The 22,173-nt window shown below is 47.2% G+C and overlaps 1 protein-coding gene across 1 annotated transcript in view; it reads left to right on the plus strand.

Annotated features, from left to right (window-relative positions):
* Positions 1–7,341: 7,341 nt before the first annotated feature.
* Positions 7,342–22,173, plus strand: part of PTP4A3 (protein tyrosine phosphatase 4A3) — a 44,238-nt gene continuing 29,406 nt past the window's right edge. Inside the window, exon 1 of the mRNA XM_048939279.1 lies at positions 7,342–7,504. The gene's annotated coding sequence lies outside the window, so the exon portion shown is untranslated. The remainder of the gene's footprint in view (positions 7,505–22,173) is intronic.

The following is a 22,173-nucleotide window of genomic DNA, read 5'->3' on the forward strand; positions in this document are numbered from 1 at the left end:
CGTTCAACTACTAAAGCCAGTCAGACCTGCTCTGTCCAGCCCCAGAATATCTCTTCTCTTGGTCCCTTGCAAGCTCAGGTTGCTCCAAGCTGCAGTTTTCAGCCCTGCACCTATAATCCCTGCAAAGAGGACACGAGCCTTGCTCTGTATGACCAATTGATTCTACTTGTTTCCAGGAATGCTGTGAAAGTGCCTGACAAAGTGCATAGTTTTGGTTTTGTTTCTGCTGCAGAGACTCTTCCAATCCAAAATGCCCATGATCCTATGATTAAAGCTTACTTTGATCTTTCTTCAAGGAGTGGGAACTTAAAGGAACAAGTGAGGAAGCTGCAATGGCCTGACCTTAGAGACAGGAATGCAAGAGTGGAAACGCTAGTGAGAAAAGCAAAACCTTCAAAATCTTTGCTCCAGCTGGAGAAGCAGGTTCAAAATCAAGGTTTTGCCTACTTGGAAGATCAGCCTACATCCAGGCTGACTTTGGTTCTGGATCTGCAGAAATAATCATAGAATGGCTTACATGGGAGGGGACCTGAAAGACCATCCAGTTCCATCCCCCTACCACGGGCAGGGTTGCCAGCCACTGAATCAAGCTGCCCAGGATCTCATCCAACCTGACCTTGAATGCTTCCAGGGATAATAATAATAATAATAATAATAATAATAATACAATATTCTTTCTACCTCAAACTGCAATTATTTCCATAATACTGACATGACCAAAAGCGTGAGTTGGACTTTGCACCCCAGAAGGTTCAGAGGTAACATGACCTTTTGCTTCTGATGATCTCACCAGTCTGACATTTGTTCTCATGTACTTCCCCACACTCCATTCCATCTCCCCCCTAACTAGAAACACACATTTCCAAGTAACATTTTCCAGACCACGTTGCAAAAGGTAAAGTGGGACAAACTTTGTCAGCGCAGCTTTGGCATAACCTCCATGCTCTCACCTGGCCCCATGTTGTCTGTGCCCCGACAGATTCTTCCAGCGATCTCCAGCTCCTCTCAAGTTCGCCTTTTCGTGGTGTTTGTTTCTTTGCCCTTCTTAAATAAACCACTGGCAGTTACTATGGTAACACGCCTCATTCTTTCTCCCTCCTCCCTAAAAAGTCTACTTCTATTTAACAGGCTTTTAAAAAGACTATTTATACTTTCTTTTGTTATCCTGCCCCTGCTCCTTGCAGCCAGACAAGGGCAGGCAGGGAGAAGTGCGTGCACGAGCCGATGTTACTAATAATGGCTATAAACACAAGAGCGAGCCATGGGGATCAAAGCTGTGACCTTCATCAAGAGACGTTCTGCGTCTCAGATGAACACAAAGAAAACCTGAGACGTGGCACACGGTGAAGAGTGGCTGGAAGGGGCCATCCTCACCTTCCACAAAGGGCTGCAAGTCTCCAGAAAAGCATTGTGTGAAAAGCAGCCATGCTATCACTGCAGGCAGCTTCCACCTTTCATCCATCCTCAATGTCAGACGTGCGTCTGCTCTGCTGGTAATTGGATAAAAAGAAGAGCCGTGCTCCTTTTTGCTTCCTGTGAGAAAGAAAGGCTGCCTTCTTCTCTTTGCTTTTTCATCTTAAATCTCAAGGCTATTATCAAGTGTCAGGGCTTACTTCCTTAAGGCTCATTATATTATTTCAACGTGCAGATTGCAATTTATCTTAACCCTTAGCTAAAGCAGTAGGTGTCTGAATTTTTACCATGGCAGCTTTTCTCCTATTGTTTCTCAGGCATTTTTGTTAATACAAAACAATGAGTTTGAAACACTCTCCATTGAGAGGTTTCACTTGCATCAGGCTGGTGCCAGAAACCACACGTTTTTTGGTCATCTTTAGGGTGTTCCAGGAAACATATTGTCAATTGAGCTCAATTTTTCAGTAGAAAAAGCAAGTAGAAGAAAGACTCCCCAGCCCTTGCCATCTTCCCTCCACATAAAGATAGCTTTCAAGATCTCTTGATTGATGAAGCATGACCCCAAAGATCATTAATCCATTTCTTTTCTTGCTTGCGATTTCTGGACAGCACTAGACACTCCAGAAAGGGTTAAGATATCTAAAACTTCAGCCTCAATAAGCAGCTAGCAAAAGTGTCCTGTCCCCAGGGTAGGATCAGTGTATGAGAATTTGCTCAGATCATGTAATGTTTGTAACTTGATTTCCTGCCGGAAAGCTTCAGTGGGTGGAGTTTCTGCTGAACCAGACAGAACTAGAATTATTTCCTTCTCCAGATTGCTTGTGCATGTCCAGTCAAGCTCAACTGAATTAATAGCAACCGGCTCATTTCCCCCACACACCCCTTCCCATTCACTTTTTGCAGTGGAGGTGCGGGAAGTATGTGATAATCTTTCTGCCTGAGGATGTGGGATGGTCCTATAAACATGACCAAGTTCCCTTCTTTCTCTGTACCTCTTATCCAGGTCTTAATTCTGGAGAAAGGATGTCCTCATGACCAGCTTGCTGCCCTATTGATTTCCTACATAAACTTGGGAAAGTCATTTAACCTCTGCTCTGTAAAATGGAAAGGAAACCAGTAGGAGGCTTGGCTTCCCTGCTGCCAGCACCAGCATCAAAGCAGGACCCACCAGGACTGAAAGAAGGAATTTCTCCAGTTTAAGCTTTAAAAAGTCACTTTCTTCTCCTGGAACAGTGGTGGATTGCCACAGTGGTGTTTCTGCAAGAGAAATACAGCTCCCATGCTCCCAACTGCAAATTGATGCGTCTATCCCCTGCCTCCATCACTCCAGGAGCCGTGAGTTTCCTTTGCATCCATCACTGAGAACAACCAGGGCTCCTTCAGAAGGTCAGATCCTGCTCCAGGTGCTCTATTTTTTACCAAAGTTCTGGACTTCACCTAACCTATTGCCAGTGTGTTCTAAGCTAAACTACAGTAAAATGCTTTTGTCTGTATCAAGAGCATCCACAGCGGGATGAGCACATGCCTTGCCAAGTGAGATTCCACAGATCCTGTAGGAGAATTAAGAGCCAGGGCGAGGTTTCTATGTCAGGTACAGCTCCAGGACTCTGTTGGCTTTGAATGGTTCCAGGTCAAGTTATTTGGCATTCATCTGGTAACCCAGACACTTCACCATGAATGTTAAGAATGACAGAATATCCCAAGCTGGAAGGGATCCATAAGGAAAATTGAGTCCAACTCCTGGCTCTACACAGGTCCACCCAATAAATGGGATAATAATAAATACAATAAATAAATAAAAACCCAGACCATAAAATGAAGATGGACAAATTCCTTTCCCCCATTCAGCATTCAGCAGCACATTTTGCAAACCTTTCCCACTTACCCTGACCAAAATAAATGAAGCACTCTTTTTTGTTGTGTTGTTGTTGTTGTTTTTTTCACATGAGACCAAGCAAGAAACTCCTCCAAGGCACAGAGACATTTCTGAGCTCCATTTTTCTCACCCTTTTCCAGTTGCTGTCTCCATCAGCCTGGGGCACACCCTGTCCCTTCCATACTGATAGTATCGTGCCCTTAGGACCTGTCTGCTCTCCCAGGTAGAGCCTGTTACACAGAATAGTCCTTTCCGTAGGGGTGGCTAAGTCTGGATGCTTGGGTGTGAGATAGAAAGTAGGTGCTGCTGCTTATCGTACAAGGAAAATTATGCAAGCTTGCCCTTTCATAAGGAAAAAGCTATTTTGATAGGTTGGTAACTTCGGGCAGTGAGAAGGGCTCTTGCAGCATGTACCAAGTTTTCCAATTGCCAGATTAAGTGGCAACCAGCTGCCCCTCAACAACGTCCTTAAATCAAAGGACTGCTTCATCATCTAGAATAAAAAAAAATGACAAAACTTGAGGACTATTGCATGTAGCAACACTAGAGGGACTGCCACCAAGCTGCAGAACTCCGATTTTCATCTATTCCTAATAGTCCTTCCCTACCTCCTTTCTGATTGCTGGCTTGCTGGCGTGGGAATGCATGTGTATGTCTTAGTTTCTTAGTTGCCATCAACTTGCAGACCACCTTCAGACATGTTGGAGACCACCAGTACAGCAGGGACCACATGGCTAGAAGCCCTGCCCTGGGAGACCCATCCTGCCTTCCCTCATGTGATTAAAATACCATTCCACATTACAGTGTCTGCAAAGATTTAACCAAGTTCTCAGACCAAATGTAAAACCCTGGACTATGCCATGTGCATCAGCAAGCAGGACTGAGCCTCAGCTGCACTGGATGGCAGCAAGGAGGCTATGTAGCCATCAGCAATGATCCCTGCATAGCCTCTCCCATCTCTGCCACGTGCAAATGCAACTTCTTAGTGCCTGGCCCTAGCTCCTTCTGTTCTGAAGCCTTCATCAGCTATTAATACCCACAGAATCTATGATGTATGCAAACAAGGTTTTGATGAGTGTGGGAAAAAGAAAAGCACTAACACATATGAGTGAACTTCAGTTTCACTCATGTGCTGAATGCATTTCAATTAGTCAGTTCCTTCAAGTGAATTCCAAGTGTTGGTCCAGCTATTAAATGACTCTTCATGAACAGGTAAATGCTCAACTTTCAGCATCTCCTGAAGGAAAAGCTTATTTAATTTAAATGAAAACAAACTAATACAATAACACCTAAATTTTAATCACAACTTTTGCATATGTATATATATATATAAAAATATATATATATTCCAGCTTCCTCAGCTCTCCTAGAAAGAAGTACTCAGCAGACACTGCACAGCAAGATAGAGAAACCCAGGTTGTATGTAACACAGGTGAATATGACATCTGTCTACTAACTGGAAGCCTCATCCAGATGAGCAAATCCCAGTGGAACACCATGTCTTAACTGCTCCACCAAAGGAGTAGAAAAGGACCTTGTGTACTTGGTGGAGAACTTGTTCGCTTCAAACAATTAGTAGATGAGAAGGAGCAATCGGTGTTGAAACATTCAGACTGACATATCAGTAATCCATGTTTCACATCCTATCCTGGAGGAGTTGTTTCTCCTGCAGCCTTTTCTAACTAGAATTATCATTTTTCTGCTGCTTTCCTCCAACACAGCAGCTATGAGAAGCATTCTCTGCAAGTGGCAAAAGAGAGCAATTTTTTCCATCATTTCTGTGTGTTACAGTGCCCTGATTCAAAGAAAGCTTTTGCATTCAGCTGAAATGGAAATGACAGAAGGACCACGGAAAAAATGATTACAGAAACTCAGACAAAGCAGGTGCATGGGTGCTGTTACCATCCTTTTGGTAAACATGGTGGTTGCACAGACTTGATATGAGCAGGTGTTCAAGCTGTAATACAAGCACTGCCACAAGCACACATTAAAACACAGCCAGGCTTTCCACTAACTCTAAGGCAAATACAGTCCTCTGGGATTAGCATCCACACAGAGGTTACAATCCTCCCACATTGCTTTTCAGTGCATTATGCTGGAAACTGTGTTCAAGGATGCTAACGTTCACAGGAGATTGTCAATATTTCTGCTGCAAATCCATTCAAATTCAGGAAATTACAGCTAACGTGAAGCCTATTTGATCCTCTTAAGGCAGTGACCTGATTGCAGAAACATTTCTCAGACTGTTTTTCTAAAATATGGAGAAGTAAGTTGGCTGAAGATGAATACAGACTTGCCAAGAGAGCTAAAGGTGTTCCTCATATCAATTTTTAATACCTCCATTTCCCCTTCAGCTTAGAGAGGACAAATGCTCACCCACTAAGGAGCAGAAGCAAAACCCAGTCCTTTGCCCAAGGAGGTTGTGGATGCCCTGGAAGCATTCAAGTCCAGGCTGGAATTGGCTCTGGGCAGCCTGGTCTGGTGGTTGGTAACCCTGCACATAGCAGAGGGGTTGAAACCAGATATCATTGTGGTCCTTTTCAACCCAGGCCATTCTATGATTTTATGATTGTATGAAAACTGATATGAATTTTTACCCTTGGCCAAGAAGCTCATGCCCAGCAACACTTCAGCCTCTTCCATGAAAGAAGGATCAAACTTTGACATTTAAGGGCACTTCTGAGATGTGCAGGAGGCTCATGCTGCTGCCCCTTCTTCTTTTGCCAGCACTCTCAAGCTGAGATTGCACTTGAGTGCTTGAATCTGCCATGTGACATTTCAAATGGTAAGTAAAGAACAGCCTGCCAAACAGCGCTCTCAGGTTCTCGACTAAATAAAAACAGATTACTGGCATTTGCTGCATTTGAAAGGAAGGCAAGCAGGCAGATCATATTCACAAACACTAAAACAAACACATTCCCTTGGAGCCAAATGCAGTTCCCCCATCATGCCTGGGAAACCCCATGGAAGGAAAAAGGGTCATGCTGTTTCAGCAAGAAAGGATTTCACCAAAAATACCCAAGTAAAGCAGCTGCGAAGTTGTTTTTCTTTGTGCTGGATTTCTTGTTTGTTTGTTTCAGTTTTTGTTCTGTTCTGTTTTGTTTTGTTTTAAAAAGAAAGCATTCACAAGTGGGTTTCTCGGTCATCAGCATTAGCAGCAGTGCTGTGATCCCAGCATTGCCAAAAGACACGCTCCGAGTATTTTGCTAAAAAAGTTGATGTGAATAACAGATGATTTTCTCACTTAGAAAATAAAACCCAAATGTCGATAGCAAAGGAAATAACAGTTTTGTTTCTGTTTTCAGCGAGGTTGTATTATAAGGTGTGAATTTGCTGGTGTCTCATCAAGGTTAAGCTCATACTATGCCTCTCCCATGCGAGGGGAAGGAAAGAGCTGGGTGTGCTGATGGATATCCCTTTTATCCAGCTGCCTACTTGCCAAAACCTAACATCCTCTGAAATTCATCAACAGGTTCCAAAGTTCCAGCAAAGGAACCATTCTGTATACTTATCCACATACACTGCAGTCGCGTAAGACTCACTGCAGCAAGCAAGCTTGGGAAAACTAACTTTTATTACTGATTCTTTTGTGTGTGATGCATTAAGAAATCCTGAACCATCTCTTCTCACTTTTTCTTCTGGAAACACTCAGAATGCCAGATAAGACATTTTCAGGTTTTGCTTGGAGAACTTGCAGGTTGGCCCTGCTGATCCTTTTAACGCAACGTGCTCTTAGGAATGGAAAGCTGCTGGACAGTTCTGCTTTCTGGGTATCTGAGTACAGCTTCTGAGAACTAACTGCCTGTCAGCCCTCCCAAAGAGGCCTACCATACCAGGTGTATGGCCTCCCATGACACCAAGCCTCCTCCACTCGAACCTTCTTCCCCTTAGCTATCCCCGCCCCCATGCAGCATAACCACGCCCCTTTCGTAGCCACGCCCCTTTCGTAGCCACGCCCCTTTCGTAAAAGCCCCTCTAAAGCTCTCCTCCTCCGCTTGCTCCCCATTGGTTCTCCTTCTGCCACGTGACTCCAAGCGGGGGCGAGGCTCTTTGGGGGCGGGGCCTGCGGCGCGCGCGCGCGGCTCAGGACCAGCGGGAGAAGGAGCGGCGGCGAAGCGATACCGGCGGCGGCTGCATGTGCGGGTGCGGAGCGGAGTGGGCGGCGCGGGGCCGAGCGGGGCGGCGCGGCCGGAGCTGGAACCGGGCGAGCAGTAGGTCGGTACGCACCGAGAAACGACGGGAATTGGGGAGGGGGGATGGAGGTGGCCGGGCACGTGGGGCCGCCCGCGCAACAATGCCGGAGGGTGGAGGGTGGGGGGGAACGGACCGCGTGTTGCGGTCGCTCCACGCGGAGCGGAGCCGTGCTCGGCGCGATCGTGGCAGGGGAAGCGCTGAGCGGGGCGATGTCGCCCGCACGGCGCAGTCGTGGCAGGGGGAGGCCGCCCGCGGGGCGATCGCGACGAGCGGGGGCGGCCACGCACGGACGCAGCGCTCCGCTGTCACGGCGGGGGGTGGGCGCTGCGTTCTGCGGTGCGTCCGGAAATGGTGCCGGGGGGTTTGCGTGGTGCTTTGCGGCACGAGGTGGGGGGGAGGGGATCGAGCATGGAGTGGCACGGTGCGGTTACCACGGGAAGGGGGGGCAGAGGGAGGTCGGGGACAGCGTTGCGTTGTGGAGTAACCGTGGAGGGTGTAAGGGGAGCCCTGCGTGGTGTTTCGCGGGGAGTTAAAGGGGAGTCTTGCGTTGTGCAGTAAGCACTGGGGGGTCATGCACGGTTTTTGACCGTGAGGGGAGGTAGCTGCACAGTGCAGTAACCGTGGGTGTGGTGCGGGAGGGGGGGGGTCGTGCGTGCATTTCACGGTGCAGTAATCCTAAGGGAGGAATAGCCCAGCCTTGCACAGTGCAGTAATCACCGGAGGGGTGCAAGGGATCGAGCACAGCATTTCAGGGTGCAATAACCCTGGAGGGTAAAGCGGGTGATGTGCTGCAGTGCACGGTGTAGCAGTGATGACGAGGTACAAGGGGGTCATGTGTGGCTTTGCAGTAGCCATGGGGGCTGTAGTGGGGGTCGTGTATGATATTACAGGGTGCAGTGGCGCTGCTGGGGGATAGAGAGGATCATGCACTGAGTAGTGATCGTGAAAGCAGCTGGGGTTTCATGTACGATGCTATATCAGTGCAGCAGTCCCAAGGAGGCCACGTGCAAGGTTGCAGACTACAGCCATCATAATGAGGCTGTGCATGGTGCTGTGCACCAGCAAGGCAGCTCCACACAGAACTCGATGTTGCAAGGGACAAGTATACACTCCCTTGCAAGTCCTGATTTTGGCTCTTTGCGTAAAACAGCATCCATTGGATTGGATGCGTGGGGTTGCAGTATCTTTCTCCACCCTACATAAGGTGGATAAGTGACTGGGATTGCTAATAGCAGCAATGAGGTGGAATCTGGCACGTTGGCGCTGCTGCCAGTTTCTAGTTAATTCGGTTGCTGCTTCGTCTTCCTGCTCACGGGAGCTGAAACATAAATGGGGCATCTGGAGCTGTCAGGTTGGCTCTTTGTGCAAGCCCAGTATCCTTCATGCTGAAGGAGGATCAGCAACCAAGCAGCGCCTTAAAGAAGTCCTGTTATTTATTGATAGCAATGGGGAAGGAGTATTTTGGGTAAAGGTGTAGTGGATGGTAGATACGGATCTCCCTACCCAGTGTTTGTATTCTGCAGTTACAATATTTCATAATGTTGGGGGTCTGATCGTTGCTAACAGTATGCGATGAAAGGCTGCAAGTGGATTTAAAGTTGGGGGAGCCGTACACCCACCAGCATTCAGCACTGATACTTGTGTACAGCTGGGAGATTAATCTCATGTTATCAGTAGGCTTCAGAGTTAACCATCCAGGTGCACGCAAAGGGTGTTGCAACATCAGCAAACCTGCATTTTGGGGATGTCAGGTCCCAGCAGCCACCATCAGATTTGGCACTTGGGCAGGTGAAGGAAGTGACTTTTACCCTTTGGTGAATTCTTTGCACTGGAATCTGCTCCCTCTGGAAGGTGGTACTTGTGTTTGCACGAGGCTGAAAATAGTTGTGTCACCAGAGCCCTGTTGGCTCTGCTTGCAAAAGCTGAAACCTTCTGTAGGACCACAGAGTGGTTGGGTTTGGAAGGGACCTTAAGAGGTTATCTGGTGTAACCCCCTTCTTTCATTAATGCTCTTTTAGTTTCATTTTTATGTGTATCTTGATAACTGGAAATTACACGCTGGTTTCCAGACAGTTCCTGATCATAGAACCAGTAAGATTGGACAGGACCATTAAGATCACATCCAGCTCTCTGCCCTTCACCACCGTGCTCACTCACAGAATCATTAATATCACTGAGATCATACAATGCAACTCAACCTATCACCATCATGCCCACTAGCCCAGGTTCCTCAGTGCCACATCTGTCTGATGAGCAGCATCCTCTAGGATCAATCAGCAAAGTACATTTCTTTGATTTGAAAGTACAAGTGCTTATAAAAACATTGAGGGGAAAAAAAAAAAAACACCACTACACATTTAGCCCCATTTCCAGCTTAAACATCCCCTGCAGATGATGGGAATCAGTACCTTGAGGTCTAGCAACACTTGATATCAAAATAGCCAGCAGTAAACATTGGCTGCTAACAATAACTTAATTACAGTTTGGGCTTTGTCTTAAATAGCTGCACGCTGTCACACTATAGGGAAATCCAAGGTTAGCATCGGGATGGATGTGTTTTTATAGCCTAAGTGAAAAAAATAGGATTTCTGCCCCTATTTTTTCCCACATTCTGCTGTTGTGGAAGAAAGCAACCAATTCTGGGGCTGGAAGCATGGGGTTTCTGTGCACTGCATGAGGCCGTACTACCTTTGGGACATCCTCATCTGCATCCTGAATGGGAACAATAAGTTCACTGCTTAAATGCTTATTTTTTTTCTAATTTTATCCCCAGTGGATGGAGGCGAGCAGCACCCGTCGCTCCACTGCAGTCCCATTTTTATGTGGTTACACCACTTTGCGAACATGAGAAGGGCCTGGATTCCTATGGCAAGGAGCCCTTAAAATTTCAACAGCCCTACCTATAAATCTATAAATATATTCAGCATGAAAGGCAATCTGCCTTAAAAAAAAAAAAAAAAAATGTATATGCACAACTCATGCTCTTTTTTTAGTCCAACTGCATCTGCCTGACTTGAGTGCAATGCAATGCAGTGCGTCTCCAGAGCGGAGCGCTGATTTATATGGACAAAAAGTCATCATTGCGGAGTGAAAGACTGGGATTTGTCAGCGGAGTGGGAGGCAGGGGGCAGCTTTTGCAGAGGGACTTTTGCTGATGGTTTGGTGCTGGTGGAGGTGCGGCACTGGTGGGTGGTGATGCACTCGGAGCCCTTTGGGTGCGGAATGATGCACTGGGTGGAAATTAAAAATAATAATAATAATAATAATGCAGGGATATCCATCTCTCCAAGCAGGAGCTGGGTGTTGTCCCTGTGTCTCTGGTGCACAGGGTCACCTTGCAGAGTAAAGCCAGGGACCGCCAGCCGGGTGGGGAAGTGCTGCATGTGCACTTCTCGGGGCTGCTCGGGAGCTGCAGACAGCTCCTCACGTGACCGTCTGCATTTCAGATGATCACTGGACCACTTTGCCAGCAGCCTCCTGCAGCTCATCGGCTGCAAGAGAGCTTCTTTCTTCCTTCCCCTCCCTTCCCCCCTCATCCACCCCAAATGCCTGATTTCCAAACAGGAGGGACGGACGGCTGTGACGGAGGCTGGCTGCAGCTGCACACAGTTCTGCATCCAAATGGTTTCCTGGAAGGCGAGAGTTGTTTTATCTTAAAAAATAATTTTTCCCCTCTTGTCTCCTTGCTGTTTGAATGTCAGGTTTCGTTTCCCATGACATGGGTGGGGGGAAGGAAGGGTCAAATGCCTTTCATGCGTGGATCTCCCTGCTGTGTTATCACGCCCAATCAATGGCAAATGTGTCCCCTCTCATCTCTGCGATAGTTCCTGGCGATTTCCTCTTTACGTCACTGCTGTTAATAAGATGTTTAACTTGGGAACTGGCAGCACTGCCGCGTTATCGTGTTGCAGAGGGGAGGGGATCAAGTGCCCAGGCAGCCCGGTGGTGGGGAAGAACAGATCGAGGCAGCCTTTGGGATGAGGGAGAGCTGGGTGTGGAGCTCTTTAGCTTCCCTACATCTCATATTTTTAATTATTGCTATTTTTCCTTTAAGTACTCAGGGAAGCAATTCAATCCCTACACCTGCTACATTGCTGGAGTCAAGAATTTGAGTGCATTCATCTCCCTCATGAGGGATGTGGTTCATTGGGCACGGAATCATACACCCATTACAGTTGGGAAGACCACAAAGATCATCTAGTCCAACCATCAACCCATCCCCACTATACCCACTAAACTATGCCCCTTGGTGCCACATCCACCCTTTTCTTGAGCACCACCAGGGATGGTGATTCCACCACTTCCCCAGGCAGCCTATTTCATGATGCACAGTGATGCTGGGTTGACCATTGGACTAAGTGATCTTAATGGTCTTTTCCAACCTTGATACTTCTACAGTTTTTAAGTGGTTTGTATCTACTTGCCTGAATATAAACCCCTCCAGAGGAGGGGCCAGAGCCATCCCCAGCTCCCAGCTTGGATTTGGGAGTACTTTGCATGTTGGTGTTGGATGATAGAGTTAAAGCGTCTCTGTAGATGTGTCTGGACAGAAATAACTTCCCTCCTGGCTGTGGTTTGCAGGGCCAGCTTGTGTTGGGAGCGGGTGAGTTGGTCAGTAAGTGCTTCCAGTGGCACCCTTGGGACTTCTGCACCAAAATGGAAACACTGGCGTCCTTCAGCCCTTCTCTCCTTGCCACGCCATTTCCTTTCCTGCTCTGGCCTGCTGCTCAAACCCTCTCCTTTCTGCTGTGTTTTTCCATAACTCTTTCGAGCATGACAGCAGTAAGAGGAAAGCCAGCACGGGGCCATGGTGCTGATGCTATCAGCCTCCATTGCCTTTGGCTTTTTGGGATGTGGCAGCTGCAAATGGATTTGCGCTCAGCATTGCTTGCACATAGCTCAGCCCTTCCAGTTTGGGGTTTGAGGGTGCTTCACACATCTGAAGACCCACCCCAAAAGCCCACACTGCTTATCATAGACTGGCTTAGGTTGGAAGGACCCCATCCAACATGGCCTTGAGTGCATCCAGGGATGGGGCATCCACAACTTCTAGCTCTAGTTAGGGGTTCTGACAAATAAAAGCTTAATTCCTCCACAGGACTGCTCTCAGTGAGTTCTTCTCCCAGTCTGTACGCATATCTGGGATTCCACAACCAAAGTACTGCACCTTGCACTTGGCTTTGTTAATCCTCTTTATGTTCATGTATGCCCATTTTCAAGCCTATCCAGATCCCTCTGAACGGGCATCTTTCTGTGGTGTCCACTGCACTGCTCAGCTTTGTGTCATCAGAAAATTTGCTGAGGGTGCATTTGTTGCCATAATCTATGTCACTGATAAAGATGGTAAAGAGTACTGGTCCCAAGACAGATCCCTGTGGGATGCTGCTCATCACTGGCCTCCTCCTGGACACAGAGTCTCTGACCTCTTCAGAGTTCCTTCTGGTCACCCTAATGGGTTAATTGAGATGTCCCAGTGCAGGTATTGAGTTGAGAAGGTTCCCATAGCCCGGAATGAGGAATGGGGCAAATTATGGGGCAATAAGATTTGGCAAGAACAACCTCAGCTCCAGTGGTAGCATCTCCAAGGGCTTCCAGTGTTCAAGCAGGACCTAGCACTAGCTCAGGCTTCATACCAGTGATTTTGCACAGAAATCTATTTTATTATTATTTCTTAGGAAGAACAAGATGTTTCCTGGCAAATAGCTGGAAGAGGACCATGTGATGAGTTTTGGGGTTGAGGGTGCATGAAGAGCAGGTCTCATCTGGCTTGGTTTTTGACAGGTTGTAGTCTCAAAGCTCTGCTTTCAATCCAAGAAAGCAATGTGGATGCAGTTTTCAGCTCACTTGGACTTAAAGAAACTTTTGCATCCAAGCTATGCAAGCTCACCTTTAATTGTTGGGTACAGGAGTTAGTTTTTCTTGCTTCTGCCATGCAAAGCAGCCCTTCCCATGCAGGAACAAGGGAAAATTCAGATGAGAGTCAGGGCGATCCCGACTCAGCACATGTCCCCAATCTGGGCAGCCACCAGGGGCCCCTTTATGTGAACGGGGTCAGCAGCTGGGAAATTGCAGAGCAAAGTGCCTCCATGGTAATTCCCAGCTGCCATTAAAGCGGCTTTAAAATAAATTCCCTCTGAGAGCAATTCCAAGTATTTGAGGTTTTGAACTTTTCCGGAGAGGACTTTGGGAGCTGCTGTGCTGCACCCTGGCACTGCAGGGAAGGGGGTCAGGGGAATTGGTTTGATCATCTCAGCCTCTAGAAAATGCTTTTTAATGTATGTGCCATTATTTATAATGTATATACTTGTCATTTACATGTATACATAGTGATTTTTGTTTAGCAGTTGCATGTGCAATGCAACAAAGCGCTGCTGGAAGCATGGTTTGCATTAAACTTGGGTACTCACTGAGCATTGCAGGTGTTGCCCTTGGGGCTCGATGGCCCTCACCGTGCCACCCTACCTGTCCCCACTCGTCCCCGTGGGCTGGGTGCCCCTCTGCTGTGCATTCCTCAGCCAGCACTGCTTGGTAACGTGGGCACAACAGAAAACAAACTCTGCAGTGAGCTTTGCTCTCCCAGAGCCCCTGAAGCTTGCTTAACAAAAAAAAAAAAAAAACACTTTGGAGCAATGCAGTCTTTTTTTTTCTTTTTTTTTTTCTCATGCTCATGAAAATTCTCATACCAAAGCTGTAACCTCTGCTGCCCCGATTTCATTATTTTTTAAGGTGGAGTTTGGGGGCATTTGAGGGGAGGTTTATCCAGCTTCCACATCCCCCTTTTGCACCCCATCAGTGCTGGATTGCAGCTTGTGCAGAAGGCAGAAAAATGGGGGTTTTGGTCAACAAATGAAAAAATCCATCTTGTCCTCATGCAGATGGATACCCGACATCCCCCAAATAACGGGGATGCTGGTAGCAGGGCTCTGTCCACGCTCACACTTCTACGTCCCCATAATCTTTGCCTTGTGCATGTGTGCTCAGAGCTGTCTGGGGATGCGCTGAGCCTGTATGGGTTCAAACCATGCTGGAAACCCAATTGCAGTGGTATTTTTCCACCTTTCACCCAGTTCAAACCAATTTTGTTCAATTCTTAGTGGATTCCTTTTTTCATTCTTTCACTTAACTGTTCTTCACTCGGCAGCTTTTAAATTAATGATTGTGTTTATAGCTTATTATTATTGTGCATCAAGGTGGGAGAAATGCATCTCCTTAAAGACAGAACAGGGAAATGGGAGAAAGCATGGGATAAGAGCTCAGTGGGTGCAGTCCTTGCTCTTGTCCAGGTCGGGACTCCCATCCCCAATTCATATCCATCAGACCACACACTGAGCTCTCTCCTTTCTCCCTCCCAAACTAATCCCTCCAGCCCCTTAGGCTTTGTTGTTGTTGTTGTTGTTGCTCCTCTCTGAATTCCTTCTCATTTACAGGCTCGCTGCCAGCATGCAACACGCTATAAAAAGGGGACTTGTTCTTCAGGCTCCCCTCTGGTACAGAACATTCACACGAATAGCAACCCAAGTCGGCCCCATTCCCCCCTGCTAGTACTGAAATGTTGGTAGGGTGCTTGGAGGAGCAGGGCTGCTGTCTTAAGAGAAGCCAAGTCGAATTTCACGGAGTCCAAATCCAGTCAGCAGTTAAGCTCCCCTCCTCCTCTTGTCAGCTGGAAAAACAGAGCCATGCCTTTATTTTATTTTTTTTTATCCCTTCTCAATCCCCATGCAGTTTCCCCAAGAGGATGCATAGGCAAGCGCATTGCAGTGGATTTATAGAATCATAGAATCAAACAGTCGTTTGAGTTGGAAGGGACCCTGAAAGATTATTTAGTCCAACTCCCCTGCAGTGATCAGGGGCATGTACAGCTAGAATCTGCTTTGCATCCCTTTGGGCAGGTATGACCATTAGGCAGGATTTGGGCACAGGCCACCTGGTAACTTCTTTCTTCAAACTATGAATCCGTTTGACCACAGCAAATCATCTGAACACATGCTGCTTGTGAAGTGTTCTTGCTTTTCACTTGAATTCAGTTGTGGATGTCTTGGACCCATTTGTTCTTGTGCCTGTGTTGGCTTTTAGAATCACAGAATGGCTTGGCTTGAATGGACCTCAAAGATCATCTAGTTCCAACTACCATGCTCCAGTATTTACTGTTTCCTGGATTTGCCAGCCTAAATAATGCCAATGTTTGTGGTCCGAGCATGGCTGGGAAAGGTTTTGCTTTTCTGGGGGGCTCTGTGCTCATTTATAGGGACGTTGAAATGCTCGTCCCTGTATGGACCACGCAGAGCTCATGCTGAGCTGCTCGTTCCTCAAAGCCTCCCCAGTACTGCACGATCTAGACCTGCAGAAGAACACTATGCCATCAGCTGATTTCATTACCATTTTTGCAGTGCAAAAAGGCTTTTTGGCAGAGGAGATTTTTCTTAATGCAGCCTTACTAACACCGTTCCCTTTCCCTCCAGCTTGCAACCTTGGGTAGCAACACCACAGCTTGCTGCTGGCCATGCTGATCTCGTGCTAATCTCTGCCCTGGTTGTGTGAAGCAGAAGTTTCCTGTATGTGGCTGAGCCAGCTGCTTTGCTCAAAGTTGATGTTTATTTATGACATTTAAGTTCATCAGAACAAAGTGCACGTGTGTCTTTGTAGTACTGGTCCCTTCCAGGTGCATGGGGCTATCTATGACTCGAAATGATTTGGTTGAAACCCCACTGAGTGGGCTTGAGACTCTGTGCATAAAACCTTGTAAAACTCAGGTGATGGTTGTGTGCCTGCTCAAATGTAAGAACTGCTGTGAGAAATCTGCTTTCACCTTAGGGGTGATAAATTCTCACTTTGGTGTCTCATTTCCCCCGCTCTTTCTTTTGACTGTCTTTGTCATGAGTTTTCTTGGTTTCCTTTTTGCTCTTTCCTAGGAGACTCTGTGCTCCTTCCTGGAGATGCTGAAATGCTCATCATGGTCTGGATGCTCTCTTTGGCGGGTGAATCTTGGTACCTTTGATGCAGGGAAAGATGCTCCAGGTGTCCAACTGACCCAGTCTGTTGGACATCACCAGCCAGATCTTACACTTTCTCCAAGTTTTCGTAGAATAGAATCATAGAATGGCTAAGGTTAGAAGGAACCATTAGAGATCATCTTGTTTTCCTTTAGTTAGAAGCTGATTTCTGTGGGATTTTCATCCTTAAGCTGAACTACATCAGCGTGTGCCCAATTGCAATAGTTTTATATTCCACCGCAGCGTTCTTCCCTAATGCCGTGTTGTCGTTAAACCACGTGTAAATTGGCATCATTGAGGAGGAGCTGGGCTCTGCGGTTATTAGCAGGATTATTCTTGGCTCTCCATTTACCAGCCAAGCTGCTCTGCTGTAATAACACAATTCCCGCTCCTCTCCGCTGTCGGGTGCCAACCTGACGCTGAGGATCAGCAGCAAATTCCTGGGAGCAAACCAGCAGAACCCATTGCTTCGCTCCACATCAAGTGGTTTTCCACCCCAAGCTTCTCTTCTCCGTGCCATGTGGTTTTGTATGTTACATCGGGCATTAAATCTCCAACCCAAATCCTTTATAAGCAGCCCGCAGGCTCCTTTGCAGCCCAGGTCTCCCATTGTGCATTGTGTCGTCCTCACTGGTTTTCCTTTATTTTGTAGCATTGTGTTTTCTGGCCACCTAAATCACTCTTCACTGCTTCCAGCACTTGTCGTGGGTGCAGGTGAGCATTTTCTCCCTGCAGTTGCTCTTCCTCTTCTCTCCCCATTTCCTTGATTTGAAGGCAGGGGTGCATGTTTTGCAACCTTCCGCTCCTGTTGTTCATTTCTGAGAAACAAAGAGGAAGGAACCACAAGCAGCAGAGAGCCCGAGGTCTGGGGACTGGCTGTTTGTTTGTCAAAACTAGAAATGCTGTAGATGAGAGGAAATTCTCAGCAAAAATGTACCTCAATTACATTCAGGCTTGGGCACATCAGAACCGAGGGGAATATAAAGGACTAGTGAAGTGACAAAGGACAGATGGAGCATGGCCACGGTATCTGGAATGGTAGGACTTCATTGAATCATAGACTCTTTGAGGTGGTAACTCCACCACATTCCTGGGCAGTCTATTCCAATTCTTCACCACTCTTTCTGAGTAGAAATTTTTCCTAATATCCAATCTGAACCTCCCCTGAAACAACTTGAGGCCATTCCCTCTCATCCTGTCACTGTTACCTGGGAGAAGAGGCTGACCCCCACCTTGCCACAACCTCCTTTCAGGGAGCTAGAGAGAGCATTGAGGTCTCCCCTAAGCCTTCTCCAGACTAAACAATCCCTATTCCCTTAGCCAATCCCCATAAGACTTGTGCTCCAGACCCATCTTTGTTGCCTGTCTTTGGACATGTTTCCTCCTGATATGGTTTTCATGGAGGTGTTACCATTGCATCTTGTTTTGCACCCTATTTTTGCAACCCCCTGATTGGTCCCATTTGCACAGTGTTTCCATCTTGGTGGCACTGTGGCATCACCTGCAGTGGGTTTGCTTGTGGTTGGCCATAAACCAGTCCCTGGGATGCCAGTGCTGGCAAGGAAACTCAGGCCAGCTGCAAGATGCTTGGGAGAGGGAATAAGATGTTGAAGCACAAGATATTCTGAGGTCCAGAAAGGATAGAAATAGGTTTTATTAAAGCATCTTGAGGGCTGCTTAGGATCTTTTCCCTTGGACATGGCAATTTACCAGATGAAAGAAAATGTCTTCAAGCAGGCATCTAGACAACTTGGAGCATCTGTTTTGCATTTTGCAGTCACGTCTGGGGCAGCAGGGAATGTTGCTCGCCATGTTTATAGCTGGGCAAGGCAGAGCAGCGTCCTTCAGGGAATACAACAGTGCTTATGAACTGGCTTCAACAGGAGTGATTTCCACATCTTGTCTCTGTTTCAGTGTGCATCATTGATAATTTTCTCAGGTGCTGATACAGAGCAGAAGCTGTATTTCTGCTCACAGGAACTGTCTTTGCACAAAGCAATGAGCATGCAGTTTTCTCTTTTCTTTTTTCCCCTCCTTGCTACCGAGGACGCATGGGCATATAATTACCACCAGCTGTAATCCAGCATGACCAACTGTCTTTCTGGCAAATGCAAACACAGTAGGAGCCAAAGGCTATTGCATGCCCCAAATAAACTGATTACAGCCCCCAAGCAGTTTGCAAAGCATCCAGGATCAACTTAATGCCATTTTTCTCAAACCCAGAAGTCTTGTTTTGATGGTGTTGGCTGATACATTTGTGGTTTTTTTCCTTGGTTTCTTTGCTAAGCCACCTGCCCATTGGCTCTGGCTGCATCTCGAGGTGCACCTGCAGCTGCCAACAGCAAAACATGTGGCTGCTGTTAGCGAGCCTCCTGCAGATTGTGCTCCGTTCAGGGCCTTATTGCTAAAATTATTCCTGGCTTTAATTGAAAGCAGGGGTGGGCAAAGGCATGTTGTGCTGGCTGGCATGTGACTTTGTCCAATGCTTCGACCAACGGATGGAAGGATGGGGACACCAGGCATCATACAAGGAGCCTGGAGGAGCCATCCTGGAGGATCTCAAGGGCCAATAAGGTAATGAAGAGCCTGGAGCATTTCCTTTACAAGGAAAGGCTGAGACACCTGGGACTGTTCACCTGGAAGAGACGGATGCTTATCAGTATGTAATGGGCAAGAGTCAATTGGAGGGGGCCAGATTCATGTCAGGTATGACAGGACAAGTGGTAGTAGGCACAGAGTGGAACACAGGAAGTACCACATGAACAAGGGGAACTGCAGCCTACTCTATGGAACCTGCTTTAGCAAGGGGATAGGATTAGATGTGGTCCCAGAGGTCCCTTCCAACTCCTATGACTGATTCTGTGATCCCGCTGTGCTTCTCCTCCAGCTCTTGCTTTCAGCTGAGACTTACAGTGAAACCCAAACTATTTAACTTTCTAGCCCTGAGCTAACACAGCTTGAAGTGATGCAAATGCATGACCTGACCCAAATCTCAGGAACAGGTAAGTATTGCATCACACAGAGCTGGCTGCCTCCTTTGCCCCACTCTGAGAAACTTTGCTTTTTTGTCACCCTCCCCAGTTGCTTTTGACAGAGAAGAATGTACTACAGAATCATCAAGGTTGGAAAAGACCACTGAGATCATCTAATCCAACTGTCAATAGCCCAACCAGCAGTTGGGCTCAGCTTTACAGCTTTACTAACCAGTGGTGTTCGTTGTCACCCAGATGGAGAGGCACTGCTGCTCTTACTTTACGCTGGTGCAAATTATCACTGCTTTGCAACAATCTGAAATGTTGCAGCTCAAACCCAGCTCTGTTCCAAGCTCTGTTCCAAGCAGAACGTTTGGGGAAGGTAGGGAGGAGATAAATGGTGGGAAAAGCTTTGCCGGTGTCACACAGTTTAATGATTACAGAATCATAGAGCCATTAGGGTTGGAAAGACCAATAAGATCCAACTATCAACCCATGCCTGTGACCACTCTAGACCATTTCACTCTGTGTGACATCTTTTCTCAATGCCTCCAGGGATGGGTGTCAGCATTTGTAATGTGACAGGCATCCATCCTGCGCCCCTCCTTTCTCCCCCTCACTCCCCCCCGTTCTGACTGCCAGCATCCCCATACTGCTGCCAGCAAGGAGTAATTGGGTTTCACAACCTTTCCAGGCTCCCACAAGATTACTGGAGAGAGAGGAATGTGCCAGAGAAAATATCCCAACTGCTGTTAAAAGGCATGACTTTCTCTACTCCTTCCCTCCCTATGTCACCCTGGGGTGCCTTTGCCCTCCTGGCCTCCCCTTCATGTGCAAATAATTGCAGATGTGATAAGCAGGAGCTGTATGGCTTTCCTATGAAAGAGCTTGTTGCTTTTCCTCACCGTGCTCCTGGGACAGAACTCAGCCACTTGATATCTGAACAATAAATCTCATGGCTGTCCAGGACACACCCTTTGCACAAGGCAGTAATGCCTCTTAAATAATGAGCCTGACAGATTCTTTTTCTGTCTGGGTGAAGAGTGTGGCAGCCAGCTGTAGTATCTGTAAGTTGTTTTCCAGGAGGGTCCAGGTAGCACGGGAGTCTCAATCAAATCTGTTTCACCCAACCCTTTCAGTCCCTGAATTTATTTCTCAGTGCTTGGAGATGAAACCTCAGATGAAGGAATCACCCTACACATCTTGGGAAATAAAATCATTGCATCATTAAGGTTGGAAAAGACCACTAATATAATCCAGTTCAACTCTCAACACATCCCCACCATGTCCACTAACCATGTCCCTCAGTTGGGTGCTGGGCAGGAAGGTTGGGAAATCTCCCTCCTTGCTCCTCCTGCTCCTAGAAAGTATGAAATCTTTGTGAGGCAAGGTTAATTTAAGCCATTTGGATCCATTCTTTGTTTCCAGTGATGCCATGAAGTGAGGGCATCACTTAAAGAGATATGGTCCTGGGTGGTGGGGATGGTGGTTGGTCTGCTATTGAATTATCTCTTCTTGATTGAGGTGACACTAGGAATGCTGAAAGTGGGAATAACTGATGTTCTTTGCTGCTCTTTTTTGGGGGCACCATGACCCCAGTCATGTTTTACCTCTAGCAAGAAGAGCTCCTACAAATTCTCTGCAGAAGATCTCACTGCATTTGACACACGAGGGATGGTGTCTTTGCAGAGCACTTGCCTTGGTTTCTCTCCCAGGCTAATTACAAGCCTCTTGGACTCTTTCAGGCGGCTTTGGCAGGTGCTCTGCTTTTCTAGCTCCAGCACCGGGGAGCTCCGGCCACAGCCGTCAAGTCTTTCCCCAACTATTAGAAAGTGTCTTCCGTTGCTGGAATCTGGGAAGTGAAAGGGACCTACACAAATAAACTTCTCAAGGGCAGGGAGTCAAAATATCCCTGGGCATGTTTGGTGGAAAAAAGTTAACCAGATTGAAGCCTTGGACTTACTGCTGACTTGCTGCTGACCCAATCTCGTTGACAAAATATGGTGTTACTAATTGGAGTTGCAGGCAAATAGCCTGAGAATATTTAGCAGAAGTTTGCCCATCTCAGTGGCTGAGACCTCCCTGGGCAGCGTCATGAGAGCAGATCATGCTCTTTGGAGAGCTCTGCAGAAAGCTGAATGAAATCTCTTCAGGATGTGTTTGCTTGCCAAGCTGCCTTGAAAGCCAAGGCTACTGTGCAATGCTCAGATGGAGAGGATGCTGCAGCAAACCGTGCTTTCTTGCTCTCTCTCTGGTCTTCTTCCAGCCACAAACCTCATTTTTCAAGAACATAATGCCTTTGGGCATGTAGCTAGGGCCTTGGCCAATGCTCTGGGTTTGGGTTTTATTGCTAAGGATAATGTGTGGAGGGGTCTCAGCTTCCCACAATGGCCTTGGGAGCATGGAGGTTCATGAATAGTGGAGCTACAGCAGGAGGAAACCTAAATCCAGATTTCTTTTCTCAAATTTAGTCCTACCCATAGCATCATCACCTGGGCAGGAGCAAGAGCTTCACTATGAAGTGAAGCACATGGTCCTAAACCTCACCCCAATTAGAACTGCATGGTTTTGGAGATGCTCACCATCCTGTTCCACCAGCTAGATGATTAATTTTGTATCACAGCAAAGCAATTGTGGCTCTTTTGGGTGCATTCACAGCATTTCATCTGTAGAGCAGGAGCCGTCTGTTCCTGTAGTGCCTGGCAAGTTGATTCACAGGATCTCATGG

This window comes from Lagopus muta, chromosome 3, assembly GCF_023343835.1.
Source record: "Lagopus muta isolate bLagMut1 chromosome 3, bLagMut1 primary, whole genome shotgun sequence".
In the NCBI taxonomy this organism is placed as follows: Eukaryota; Metazoa; Chordata; class Aves; order Galliformes; family Phasianidae; genus Lagopus; species Lagopus muta.